Consider the following 13,741-nt stretch of genomic DNA (forward strand, 5'->3'; position numbering starts at 1 on the left):
AAGAAATAACAAATTTGGTGAGGATGTGGAGAAAAAGGAACCCTTGTGCACTACTGATGAGAATGCAAGCTGGTTCGGCCATGGTGGAAAACAGTATGGAGTTTCCTCAGAAAATAAAAAAAAAAGAATTAGCATATAGCAATTCCACTATTGGGTATTTAACCAAAGAAAACAAAAACACTAATTTGAAAAGAAATATGTACCCCTATGCTCATTGCAGTATTTATAATAGCTAAGATATGGAAGCAACCCAAGTGTCTACTGATAGATGAGTGGATAAAGAGAATGTGGTATATGTGTGTGTACACACACACACACAGACTGGATTACTTAGCAGCAAATAAGAATTAGATCTTGCCATTTGCAACAACATGGATGGATCTCGAGGGCATAATAATAAGCAACATAACTATGAACAAGGAGGAAAAAAAGAGACAAAGTGACTCTTAAATATAGAGAACTAGTGATTGCCAGAGTAAAGGTAGGTGGGAGGGATGGGTGAAATAGGTGAAGGGGATTAAGAGTACCCCTTAAGGTGATGAGCAGCAAATAATGTACAGAATTATTAAATTATAGACCCCAAACTAATATAATGTATGTTAATTACACCTGATTTTTTTTTTTTTTTTAAAGATTTTATTTATTTATTTGAGAGAGAGAATGAGAGAGTGAGAGAGAGCACATGAGAGGGGGGAGGGTCAGAGGGAGAAGCAGACTCCCTGCTGAGCAGGGAGCCCAATGCGGGACTCGATCCGGAGACTCCAGGATCATGACCTGAGCCGAAGGCAGTCGCTTAACCAACTGAGCCACCCAGGCGCCCTACACCTGATTTTTTAAACAAAGAATAAATGTTTACTGATAATGAACAAAGTCTAGGATATATTACATTAAAAGAAAAAGGTAAGTAAAAAATAGCATATATGACATTTATTCTACATCCTTAATTTATATTTTTAAATACAGAAAAAAAGATCTAAAAGATACTGAACTTAATAGTGGTTACCCTTGGGGAGGGCCATTCAACTGCTGTTACCTGGGGCACAAAATATTAATGGACTGGGAAAAAAATATTTTATCAACCAATTGTGACATAATGTCCTGTTTACCAGCCACAGGAGTTAATACTTAAGAACAGACCAGACTACTTTACTTAAAAAATATCTTACCTTGTGAAAAACTTAAAAAATCCAGAAAAGAATAAAGTAGAAAATAAAACAAAAAAATACTGAGAGCAGGAGTTTTGTTTAAAGGGTAACTGCTAAAAAAAAAAAAAAATAAAGGGTGGTAACTGCTGCAGAATTAGTTGGCAATAAAAATATTTTTTAATACTTTGCTAGAAGTGAGGAACTAGAAATGGCTATGATAGAATGACCACCCCACTACTACATAAGTGTCACCATATCTTTTTCCAGACCTATGACAGATATCACCCATCAATCATGGAATTCTTTTGTGCTGGACACTGTCTCACAATTCTCAACTCAAACACTCTAGGTTAATACATCCCGAAGTTTTAAGTATTTAAGAATCAACTGAGATCTTTGTTAATATGCAGAATCTGATTTAGTATGTTTGGAGTGGGGCTCAAGATTACTCATTTCTAACACGTTCCCAGATGATGCTGATGGTACTGGTCTGCAAATCACACTAAAACTGGATGGAGTCAGTTCACGAAGTAAAACATTGTAAGAATGTTGACAAAACTGACTCCATCTTTGATCCTCCGTCTTGTTCACGTTTGCTGAATCACCCCTCTTCGGGCTACATGTTGCAGACTCATTGAAGATTAATATACATATCATAGAAATGCCCTCCCAGGCTGGGATGGGGGAAAGCTTGTTTTGGCCTTCCATAAATCTGTTAGGAGATAATATAGTCTTTCCCCTTCCTGATGCACAGGTGGTGCCATATGATCTAATTAAAGGTTAGCTGTCAATTAGGTGTATGTATGCATGCCCTCTAAGGTGTGTGTGAACCCTTTGATCTCACTATAATGTCCTTCTGCGAGTCTCCTCACTCTATAACATCCATGGACTAAGGTCCAGATTTTACACAGAATGTAGCTGCTGTGGATTGTCCTCTTCCCAATCCCACCTGACAGTAAGTCAGCCCAGATAAAACTCTGTAAACTGTGTGGACTGGCTAGCTTCATTTTCTGGTCTCAAAGTGCCTTCTCAGTTTGGCAGATACTTAACTGTCTCTCCCCCAACTTATAACAAAGGTATTAGGTATTTTGAAGACGATGAGTTTTAAAAACTTTAAAGATCTAAGTCTCTTTAAAGAAAATAAATATCCCGTATTAATACTGGATTTGAGCATATCTTTATGGGTTGACTGGTTATTTAAGTTTTCTCTTCTAGGAATACCTATTCATTCCATTCTAAAAAAATTTTTGTTTGATTTTCTACTGGTTGTTTTCTTCCAGTGATCTATAAAAATTCTTTATATACTCAAGATACAAACTCTTACACATTTTAAATGACAAATCTTTCATTTATGATACATTATATGGTTAGCCTTCAGAATATATGAATTGGGGAGTAACAAGAAATTAGGTTATAAAAGAAAACCAGGGCAAGAAAACCAGGGAGGGCTCTGCACACCCAGTCATCTTACATGACATTGTAAATAATGTATTGCAAGTAAAAAGATTTCTGTGTGCAATCCCTTTAGGATATATTAGGTTAAGTTTCTATGAATCCTCCCTTAATATTTTATTGTGCATTATAAACCTCTAAAATAGGAATGTGGCATATAGCAATTCTTAAACTTACTAAAACCTACTCACAGAACTAAAAAGTATTTTTTTTAGACCTTGAACAATCACGCATAGCTTGAGGACAGTTTGAGAAATGCTAGTGAAAACAGTGGAAAATAACCAAGATTTACCAAGGAAGTAATATAATGAAAATATTTTAGAATATGATAGTGATGTGCAAAATGGATTAGAAGCAGCAGACTTTGTAGATGTGGGTAAATTATTGATTCAATAAAAATTCATGTTTAGAGGACTTCTGGGAAAATGCGCAGAAGGATCCTGAGCTCACTTTGTCCCACAGACTGAACAAGGTAACAGCCACATCAGAGCAACTACCTCTGAAAACGACCTGAAAACTGGCAGAAGACTTTCCACTGGTTAATTGTGAAGAGAAGGCCACATCCAAAAGGGCAGCAGGGGCAAAGATGCAGTCAGGAACCAAACCCCCCAGTGACACTAACCACAAATCAGAGGGACTCCACAATCATGGAGAAGGAAGAGGAGCAGTGCCCACACTAGGCACCTCAGGTTTGGGGAGGAGAGGGGTACCTGCACTGGGAAGTCTGCATAACGTCTGGCTTTCAAAAGCAGAGGATCTTATTTTTTTTACAATCAGCCAGGCTTAGCTGTAGCTACTTTAAACATCAGTGGACTTAGCTCTAGGAGAGGCAGAAGGAGATTGAAACTGAGTCACTGCTCTTGAAGAGACAGCACAACAAACAACCCAGTTGAAATACAATATAAATAGCAGCTTGAAAAAAGCCTGGGATCTTTAGGTTTCTCAAAGAAGCCCAACCTCAGCCTAGATAGAAGGCTATTTGCAGGAATTAGCAGGAGCACTCCTCCACCTGTCTTGCTATCACCATGTGCCCTGCTACTGTGTTCTCCTGTGGATTTGCCCCCTCCAACCCACCACACTCAGCAGGCATCCTGCCAAAGAAGACCATGCCATGAAATACCTTGCAAGCAGCCTTGGCAAGGACCAGGCTCACTCTAGAGTGAGTCTTGCCCTGGGAAGAAGGGAAAATAATCACACACACCTGTGCACACTCAGTCCCAGCAGCTGAACCTTATAGCTGGGATTGCAAAGAGAGCATCCTGCCAATTAGTGCAACTGCAGCCATAGCAGATGGGCTGAGGGCAGGCATCTAGTTGACTGCTGATACTGCCCAAATACAACAGCTTGCCGGCTATTGTTGTTGTCTCTTTGTTGACTGCAGACTGGCCCCTTGACAGCACACGGACCAAACCCTGCACAGAACAAGCAAAGTCAGCCATTGCGGCCTACTGGACAGAAGGCAAATGAGGCTCAGCCACAACAGTAGGGAGCAAGCAACCCACATCGGAGATAGGCATGAAATTCCTGGCTCTGGAGAACAGGGCACATTGTGCTATAGGGCACCACAGGACCTCTTTTTCATAAGGCCACTACTTTCAAGATCAGTAGACAAAGCTGACTTTCAAAATACAAAGAAAGAAACCCAGAGAGTTAAACAAAATGAGGATACAGAGGAATATGTCCCAAACGAAAGAAGAGGGCATAATAAAGAATTTACAGTAGTGGTCATAAAGATACTCACTAGACTTGAGAAAAGAATGGAGAATCTCACTGAGACATTCAACAAAGAGACAGGAAATATAAACAAGAAACAGAGATAAAGAACTCAATAACTGAAAGAAAAAATGCACTACCAGGAATAAATAGCAGATTATAGGACACAGAAGGATCAGTGATTGGTAAGACAGGGTAATGGAAAGTAACCAAGCTGGATAGAAAAAAGAATAAAAAAAATTAGAATAAAAAATTAGAATAGGTAAAAACTCAGTGACATCATCAAGTATAATAAGATTCATATTATAGAGATTTCAAAAGGGGTAGTGACAAAAAAGGGGGCAGAAAATTTATTTGAAGAAATAACAGCTGAAAACTTTCCAAACCTGAGGCAGGAAATACATATCTGGATCCAGGAGACACAGAGAGCCACCAACAAAATCAACCCAAAAAAGTCCACACTAAGACACATAATATTTATAATAGAAAAAGGAGTGATAAAGAGAGTTTTTAAAGCAGTAAAAGGAAAGAGAGCAGTCACACACAAGGGAAATCCCATAAGGCTATCATCTGATTCTAAGCAGAAACGCTGCAGGCCAGAAGTGACATGATATATTCAAAGTGCTGAAAAGAAAAAACCTGCAACCAAGAATACTCTATCCAGCATGGCTATCATTCAGAACAGAAGAGGCGATAAAAATTTCCCAAACAAGAGAAAAGAGTTCATCATTATTAAACTAGCCTTACAAGTAACATTAAAAGGAATTCTTTGAGTGGAAAGAAAAGGAGATAACAAAGAAAATTAGGAAAAAATCTTACAGATAAATACAATAAAAGTAATAGATTAATCACTTACAAAACCAGTATGGAGGTTAAAACACAAAAGCAGTAATATCAATTTTATCTGTAAAAATCAGTAGAGAATCAGAAAATAAAAGGATGTGAAGTATGACATCATATACATAAAATGTGGGGGCGGGTATAAACAGTGCTTCTAGAATGGATTCAAACATAGGCGACCATCAATTTCATATAGATTGTTATACACATGAAGATATTATTTATGAACCTAATGGTAACCACAAATCAAACATGTATAATAGATATGCTTGGATTTCCCTTTTTTTGCACATCACTAAAGAAAGCCAAAAATGGCAAGAGAGCAAGAGAAGGAACAGAGAACTACAAAAACAATCATATAACAAGTAACAAAATGGTAATAAGTACCTGCCAAACAATAATTACTTTGAATGTAAATGAACTAAATGCTCCAATCAAATCAGTAGGGAGTGAATGAATGGATTAAAAAGCAAGACCCACCTATATACTGCCTGAATAGACTTGCTTCAGATCTAAAGCACACGCATATTGAAAATGAAGGGATGGAAAACCATTACCATGCAAACGGAAGTGAAAAGAAAGCTGGGGTAGCAATACTTGTATCAGACCAAAAAGACTTAAAGACTGTAGAGAGACACAGAAGGACACTATACAACAATAAAGGGAACAATCTGACAAGAGGATCTAACAATTGTAAATACTTTGGCACTGAACACAGGAGCACCTATATACATAAAACAACTATTAACAGACAAGGAAGTTGACAGTAGTACAATAGTAGAGGACTTTAACACCCCACTTACATCAATGGATAGATCATCCAGAAAAAAAAACAAGGAAACACTGTTTTTGAATGACACACTGGGACGGATGGACCTAACCTACATTCAAAACATTCCATAAAAACAGCAGAATATATTCTTTTGAGGTGCACATGGAACTTTCTACAGAACAGATATTAGGTCACAAAACAAGTCTCAATAAATTCAAAATGACTTAAGTCATATCATATATCTTTTTTTTTTAATTTTATTTTATTATGTTAGTCACCATACAATACATCACCAGTTTTCGATGCTGTGATCCATGATTCACCGTTTTCACACAACACCCAATGCTCCATGCAGTATGTGCCCTCCTTCATACCCATCACCGGGCTAACCCATTCCCCCACCCCCCTCCCCTCTAAAACCCTCAGTTTGTTTCAAGAGTCCATAGTCTCTCATGGTTCATCTCTCCTTCCGATTTCCCCCCTTCATTTTTCCCTTCTTTCTCCTAATGTCCTCCATGCTATTCCTTATGCTCCACAAAAAAGTGAAACCGTATGATAATTGACTTTCTCTGCTTGACTTATTTCATTTAGCATAATCTCCTCCAGTCCCATCCATGTTGATGTAAAAGTTGGGTATTCATCCTTTCTGATGGCTGAGTAATATTCCACTGTATATATGGACCACATCTTCTTTATCCATTCATCTGCTGAAGGGCATCTCAGCTCTTTCCACAGTTTGGCATTGTGGACATTGCTATGAACATTGGGGTGCATATGGCCCTTCTTTTCACTACATCTGTGTCTTTGGGGTAAATACCCAGTAGTACAACTGCTGGGTCACAGGGTAGCTCTATTTTTAATTTTCTGAGGTACCTCCACACTGTGTTCCAAAGTGGCTGTACCAACTTGCATTCCCACCAACAGTGTAAGAGGGTTCCCCTTTCTCCACAACCTCTCCATTTGTTGTTTCTTGCCTTGTCCATTTTTGCCATTCTAACTGGTGTAAGGTGGTATCTCAGTATGGTTTTGATTTGAATTTCCCTAATGGCTAATGATGACGACATTTTTTTCATGTGTCTGTTAGCCATTTGTATGTCTTCTTTGGAGAAGTGTCTGTTCATGTCTTCTGCCCATTTTTTGACTTACTTATTTTTTGGGTATCGAGAAGTTCTTTATAAATCTCAGATACCAGCCCTTTATCTGTAGTGTCATTTGCAAATATCTTCTCCCATTCTGTGGGTTGCCTCTTTGTTTTGTTGACTGTCTCCTTTGTTGTGCAGAAGCTTTTTATCTTGATGAAGTCCCAAAAGTTCATTTTTGCTTTTGTTTCACTAGCCTTTGGAGATGTATCTTGAAAGAAGTTGCTGTGGCCGATGTCAAAGAGGTTACTACCTATGTTCTCCTCTAGGATTTTGATGGATTCCTGTCTCAGATTGAGGTCTTTCATCCATTTTGAGTTTATCTTTGTGTATGGGGTTAGAGAATGGTCGAGTTTCATTCTTCTGCATGTGGCTGTCCAATTTTCCCAGCACCATTTACTGAAGAGACTGTCTTTTTTCCATTGCATATTTTTCCCGCTTTATCAAAGATTATTTGACCATACAGTTGAGGGTCCATATCTGGGCTCTGTATTCTGTTCCATTGGTCTATATGTCTGTTTTTGTGCCAGTACCATGCTGTCTTGGTGATCACTGCTTTGTAATATAGCTTGAAATAGGGCAACGTGATATCCCCAGCTGTGTTTTTCATTTTCAACATTTCCTTGGCGATTCGGGGTCTTTTCTGATTCCATACAAATTTTAGGATTGTTTGTTCTGGCACTTTGAAAACTGTCATTGGAATTTTGATCGGGATGGCACTGAAGGTATAGATTGCTCTGGGTAGCATAGATATTTTAACAATGTTTATTCTTCCGATCCATGAGCATGGAATATTTTTCCATCTTTTTGTGTCTTCTTCAATTTCTTTCATGAGTGTTCTCTAGTTCCTAGAGTATAGATCCTTTACCTCTTTGGTTAGGTTTATTCCGAGGTATCTTACAGTTTTTGGTGCTATTGTAAATGGAATTGTTTCTCTAATTTCTCTTTCTACAGTTGCATTGTTAGTATATAAGAAAGCAACTGATTTCTGTGCATTGATGTTGTATCCTGCCACATTACTGAATTGCTGTATGAGTTCTAGTAATTTGGGGGTGGAGTCTTTTGGGTTTTCCACATAAAATATCATGTTGTCTGCGAAAAGAGAGAGTTTGACTTCTTCTTTGCCAATTTGAATACCTTTTATTTCTTTTTGTTGTCTGATTGCTGTTGCGAGGACTTCTAGTACTATGTTGAACAATAGTGGCGAGAGTGGGCATCCTCGACGTGTTCCTGATCTTAAGGGAAAGGCTCTCAGCTTTTCCCCATTGAGGATGATATTCGCTGTGGGTTTTTCATAGATGGATTTTATGAACTTGAGGAATGTTCTCTCTATCCCTATACTCTGAAGAGTTTTAATCAGGAAAGGATGCTGTATTTTGTCAAATGCTTTTTCTGCATCAATTGAGAGGACCATATTGTTCTTCTCTCTCCTCTATTAATGTGTTCTATCACACTGATTGATTTGCAAATGCTAAACCACCCTTGCAGCCCGGGGATAAATCCCACTTTTAATGTATTGTTGGATCCTATTAGCTAGGATTTTGTTGAGGATTTTGGAATCCATATTCATCAGGGATATCGGTCTGAAATCCTCCTTTTTGATGGGGTCTTTACCTGGTTTGGCGATTAAGGTAATGCTGGCCTCAGAATGAGTTTGGAAGTTTTCCTTCTGTTTCTATTTTTTGAAACAGCTTCAGGAGAATAGGTATTATTTCTTCTTTGAATGTTCAGTAGAATTCCCCAGGGAATACATCAGGCCCTAGACTCTTGTTTTTGGGGAGGTTTTTGATCACTGCTTCAATCTCGTTACTGGTTATTGGCCTATTCAGGTTGTCAATTTCTTCCTGTTTCAGTCTTGGGAGTTTATAGGTTTCCAGGAAGGCATCCATTTCATCCAGGTTGCTCAGCTTATTGGCATATAGTTGTTGATAATAATTTCTAATAATTGTTTCTATTTCCTTGGTGTTAGTTGTGATCTCTCCCCTTTCATTCATAATTTTATTAATTTGGGTCCTTTCTCTTTTCTTTTGGATAAGTCTGGCCAGTGTTTATCAATCTTATCAATTCTTTCAAAGAACCAGCTTCTAGTTTCGTTGATCTGATCTACTGTATTTCTGGTTTCTAATTCATTGATTTCTGCTCTAACCTTTATTTCTCTTCTAATGCGTGGCTTAGGCATCGTTTTTTGCTTTGTCTCTAGTTCTTTTAAGGTGTAGAGTTAGTTGGTGAATTTGGGATTTTTCTATTTTTTGGAGTGAGGCTTGGATGGCTATGTATTTCCCCCTTAGGACCGCCTTTGCAGTATCCCATAGGTTTTGGACTGATGTGTTTTCATTCTCATTGGTTTCCATGAATTGTTTAAGTTCTTCTTCGATTTCCTGGTTGACCCAAACATTCTTGAGCAGAGTGGTCTTTAGCTTCCAGGTGTTTGAATTTCTTCCAAATTTTTTCTTGTAATTGAGTTCCAGTTTTAAAGCATTATGGTCTGAGAATATGCAGGGAATAATCTCAATCTTTTGGTATCAGTTGAGACCTGATTTGTGACCCAGTATGTGGTCTATTCCAGAGAAAGTTCCATGTGTGCTCAAGAAGAATGAGTGTTCTGTTGTTTTAGGGTGGAATGCTCTGTATATATCTATGAGGTTCATCTGGTCCAGTGTGTCATTCAAAGCTCTTATTTCTTTGTTGATTTTCTGCTTAGATGATCTGTCTGTTGCTAACAGTGGAGTATTGAGGTCTCTTACAATTAACATACTGTTATCAATGTGACTATTTTGGTTAACAGTTGGCTTATGTAGATGGCTGCTCCCATGTTGGGCACGTAAATATCTACAATTGTTAGATCTTCTTGTTGGATAGAGCCTTTAAGAATGATATAGTGTCCTCTGTGTCTAACTACAGTCTTTAGTTTAAAATCTAATTTGTGTTGATATAAGAATTGCTAGCCCAGCTTTCTTTTGAGGTCCGTTATCATGGAAGATGGATCTCCATCCCCTCATTTTCAGTCTGGATGTATCTTTAGGTTCAAAACGCATCTCTTGTAGGCAGCATATGGATGGGTCCTGTCTTTTTATCCAATCTGCAACCCTGTGCTGTTTTATGGAAGCATTAGGCCATTCACATTGAGAGTGATTATTGAAAGATATGAATTTATTGTCATCAAGTTGCCTGTGAAGACCTTGTTTTTATAGATTGTCCCTGTAAATTTCTATTCTATATCACTCTTGGGGTCTTTCTCCTTTTACAGAATGCCCCTTAATAATTCTTGCAGAGCCAACTTAGTGGTCACATATTCTTTCAGTTTCTGCTGGTCGTGGAAGCTCTGCATCTCTCCATGCATTCTAAATGACAGCCTTGCCGGATAAAGTATTCTTGGCTGCATGTTCTTCTCGTTTAGTACCCTGAATATGTCTTGCCAGGCCTTTCTGGCTTGCCAGGTCTCTGTGGATAGGTCTGACGTTATTCTGATGTTCCTCCCTCTGTACGTAAGGAAATCTCTTCCCCCTAACTGCCCTTAAGATGGTTTCCTTGGTTCTATGATTTCCAAGTTTTACTATTACATGCCAGGGTGTTGGTCTGTTTTCCTTGATCTTGGGAGGGGTCCTCTCTGCCGCTAGACAAGAATGTTTGTTTCATTTCCCAGATGTGGGAAGTTCTCAGCTACAATTTGCTCAAATATATCTTCTAGTCCTCTCTCTCTCCACCCCCTCAGAGATTCCAATAATTCTGACATTGGAACGTTTCATGGTGTCACTTATTTCTCTGATTCTATTTTCATGGATTCTGAGTTGTTTTTCCCTGGCCTCCTCGTTTTCCGTTTTGTGTATTAATTGGTCTTCTAGGTCACAAATTCGTTCTCTGCCTCACTTACCCTAGCTGTTACATTATCTAGATTGGATTGGATCTCACTGATAGCGTTTTTAAGTTCTGCCAATTCAGCTTTCATTTCTGCCCTTGAGACTCTATGTTGCCATTAACTGATTTCTCCATTCTAGCTACTGTTTTCACAATTGCTAGCCTGAATTCCATCTCTGACATCTTGGTTATATCTGAATCCATTTGTAAATCTGTGGCATAAGTCATAGTCTCTGAGTCTTTCCTATTTTGGGGGTTCCTCCTCCTAGTCATTCTGTTGAGGGTTGGTTGAGAGAATGTATGGAGTCCAAATTTTTGACCACAACCCAAGCACGATGCACCTGTTTTATAGGGACCTTAGGGTTGCTGACCTCTTGTTTTCCCAGCCTGTCTTCTGGGGGAGGGGCGTGCTGTACTGTTACTCAGAGAACCCTGTTTGGGCAGAGTTGTCCTGCCCCCTGTGGCGGGGGATGGGCTCAGTGAAAACCGGTTTTGGGGGGCTTTTGTTCTCTGGCTGCTCTCCCTGGCGGCTTTCCGCGTCCCTTCCGAGAGTCAGAGCAGAAGATACGGTTTCCAACCCTCTGCCTCAGAGCAGAGAGAGCACAGTCTGTTCTTCAGTGAGCTCTCCAGGCCACACTATCTCCGTTTCTGTCTGTGCTGCTATAAACTGTAGGGTCCTGGGTTGTGCGCCCCTCAGCAGTGCTTCTAGTCCTTGCCTCCAGGTCGGGGCATGTCTCTGCCCTTTGTGCTTCTAAAACCACCAGCTGCCCCAGTACACACGCACGGCCCCACTGCTCCGGGTTCAGTCCGGGGGGTTGCCCTAAAGTCCTTTCCCCGTTGCTACTGGTCTGCGAATCTGTGCCCCATCCCCAGCGTGGGAGGCTATCCCTCACTGGCGATGTAGGATCCCAACGGTTCGGCTCCCTCGCCCTTCCGTTTATCCTCTAATATCTGCCCGTAGAATCATGGCTCCCCGCTTCGTACCTCGAAACCAACCGCCTGTGATATTCTGTTTGTAGAGATCCAGATCCATCTCCTTACATCTCAGGCTGATTTCGTGGGTGTTCAGAGTGGTCTGGCAGATATCCAGCTCAATTCCGGGGACAAGTTGGAATAGGGCCCCTACTCCTCCGCCATTTTTCCCCCCTCCCTCATGTATCTTTTCTGACTACAAAAGTGTAAAACTGGAAATGAATCACAGGAAGGTATCTGGAAAGAACACAATCAGGCTAAATAATGTGTTACTATAACACTGAATGCACCTACCAAGATATCAAAGAAGAAATAAAAAATACATGAAGACAAAAATGACAACACAATGGTCTAGAATCTTTGGAATGTGGCAATAGCTCATGTAAGAGTGAAGTTTATAGCAATACAGGTATACCTCAAGAAGCAAGAAAAATCTCTAATAAATGACCTAAACTTGTATCTAAAGGAGCTAGAAAATAAAAATGTGCAAAGCCAAGAGAAAAAAGGAAATAATGAAGATGAGAGAATAAATAAAATGGAGACCAAAAAAAGAGACAACCCCCCCCCCCCCCCGGTTCAAAGGAATCACGACCCAGTTCTTTGAAAAGATCAACAAAATTGATCAACCTTTAGCCTGACTCACCAAGGAAAGGAGAGAAAACTCAAGTAAATATAATATTATGTAAAATTATATGCCAAAAGAATGGAGAACATAGTGGGAATGAATAAATTCCTAGAAACATATAACTTTCCAAAACTGAATCATGAACAGGAAATTTAAAGAGACCAGTTACTAGCAATGATACTGAATCAGTACTCTAAACGTTCCTAACAAACTAAAGCCTAGGATCAGATGTCTTCACAGGTGAATTCTACAAACATATGAAGAGTTAATACCTATTATTCTTGAAACTTCCAAAATAAAGAAGATGAAAGCAGCTTACAAATTCATTCCATCAGGCCAGCAATACCCTGATACCAAAAGCAGATGAAGATACTACAAAAAAAAAAGTATGCGCCAATATCTAATGACAATAGATGGAAAGATCCTGAACAAAGTATTATCAAAACAAATATACATTAAGAAAATCATTCACTGGGCGCCTGGGTGGCTCACTTGGTTAAGCATCTAACTCAATTTCAGCTCAGGTCATGATCTCAGGATTATGAGATCAAGCCCTGCGTTGGGCTCAGCATTGAACATGGAACCTGCTTAAGATTCTCCCTTGGGGTACCTGGGTGACTCAGGCAGTTAAGTGTCTGCCTTTGGCTCAGGTCATGATCTCGGGGTCCTGGGATCAAGTCCTGCACCGGGCTTCCTGCTCAGCAGGGAGTCTGCTTCTCCCTCTTCCTCTGTCTCTCCCCCTACATCCCACTGTTCATGTGTTCTCTAATAAATAAAATCTTAAAAAAAAAATTATTTCTCTCCCTCTCCTACCCCTGCTTGCATGCTCTCTAGCAAATAAATAAATCTAAAAAAAAAAATCATACACAATGATCAAGTGTGATTTATTCCAGGTACACAAGCATGGTTCAGTATATGTAAATTAAAGTGATACATCACATTAAGAGAAAGGACAAAAACCATATGATCATCTGAACAGACGCAAAAAAGTATTTGAAAGAGTGCAACATTTTTCATAATGAAAACTCTCAATATACTAGGTTCAGAGGGAACATATCTAAACATAAAGGGTATTTGTGAAAAATCTACAGCTAACTTCATTCTTAATGGTGAAAAACAGAGCTTTCCCTCTAAAATCAAGAATAGAATGAGGATGTCCACTCTCCACAGTTCTCTTCAACATTATACTGGAAGACCTAGCCAGGGCAATCAGACAAGAAAAAGAAAT

General features: G+C 39.3%; 1 protein-coding gene across 2 annotated transcripts in view; it reads right to left on the bottom strand.

The window, feature by feature from the left end:
• The window catches only part of MMADHC (metabolism of cobalamin associated D), a 44,625-nt gene that overhangs the window by 13,413 nt on the left and 17,471 nt on the right, over positions 1 to 13,741 (bottom strand). The gene's annotated exons all lie outside the window — the stretch shown is intronic.

The sequence above is a fragment of the Halichoerus grypus genome, chromosome 4, assembly GCF_964656455.1.
Source record: "Halichoerus grypus chromosome 4, mHalGry1.hap1.1, whole genome shotgun sequence".
NCBI classification, from domain to species: Eukaryota; Metazoa; Chordata; class Mammalia; order Carnivora; family Phocidae; genus Halichoerus; species Halichoerus grypus.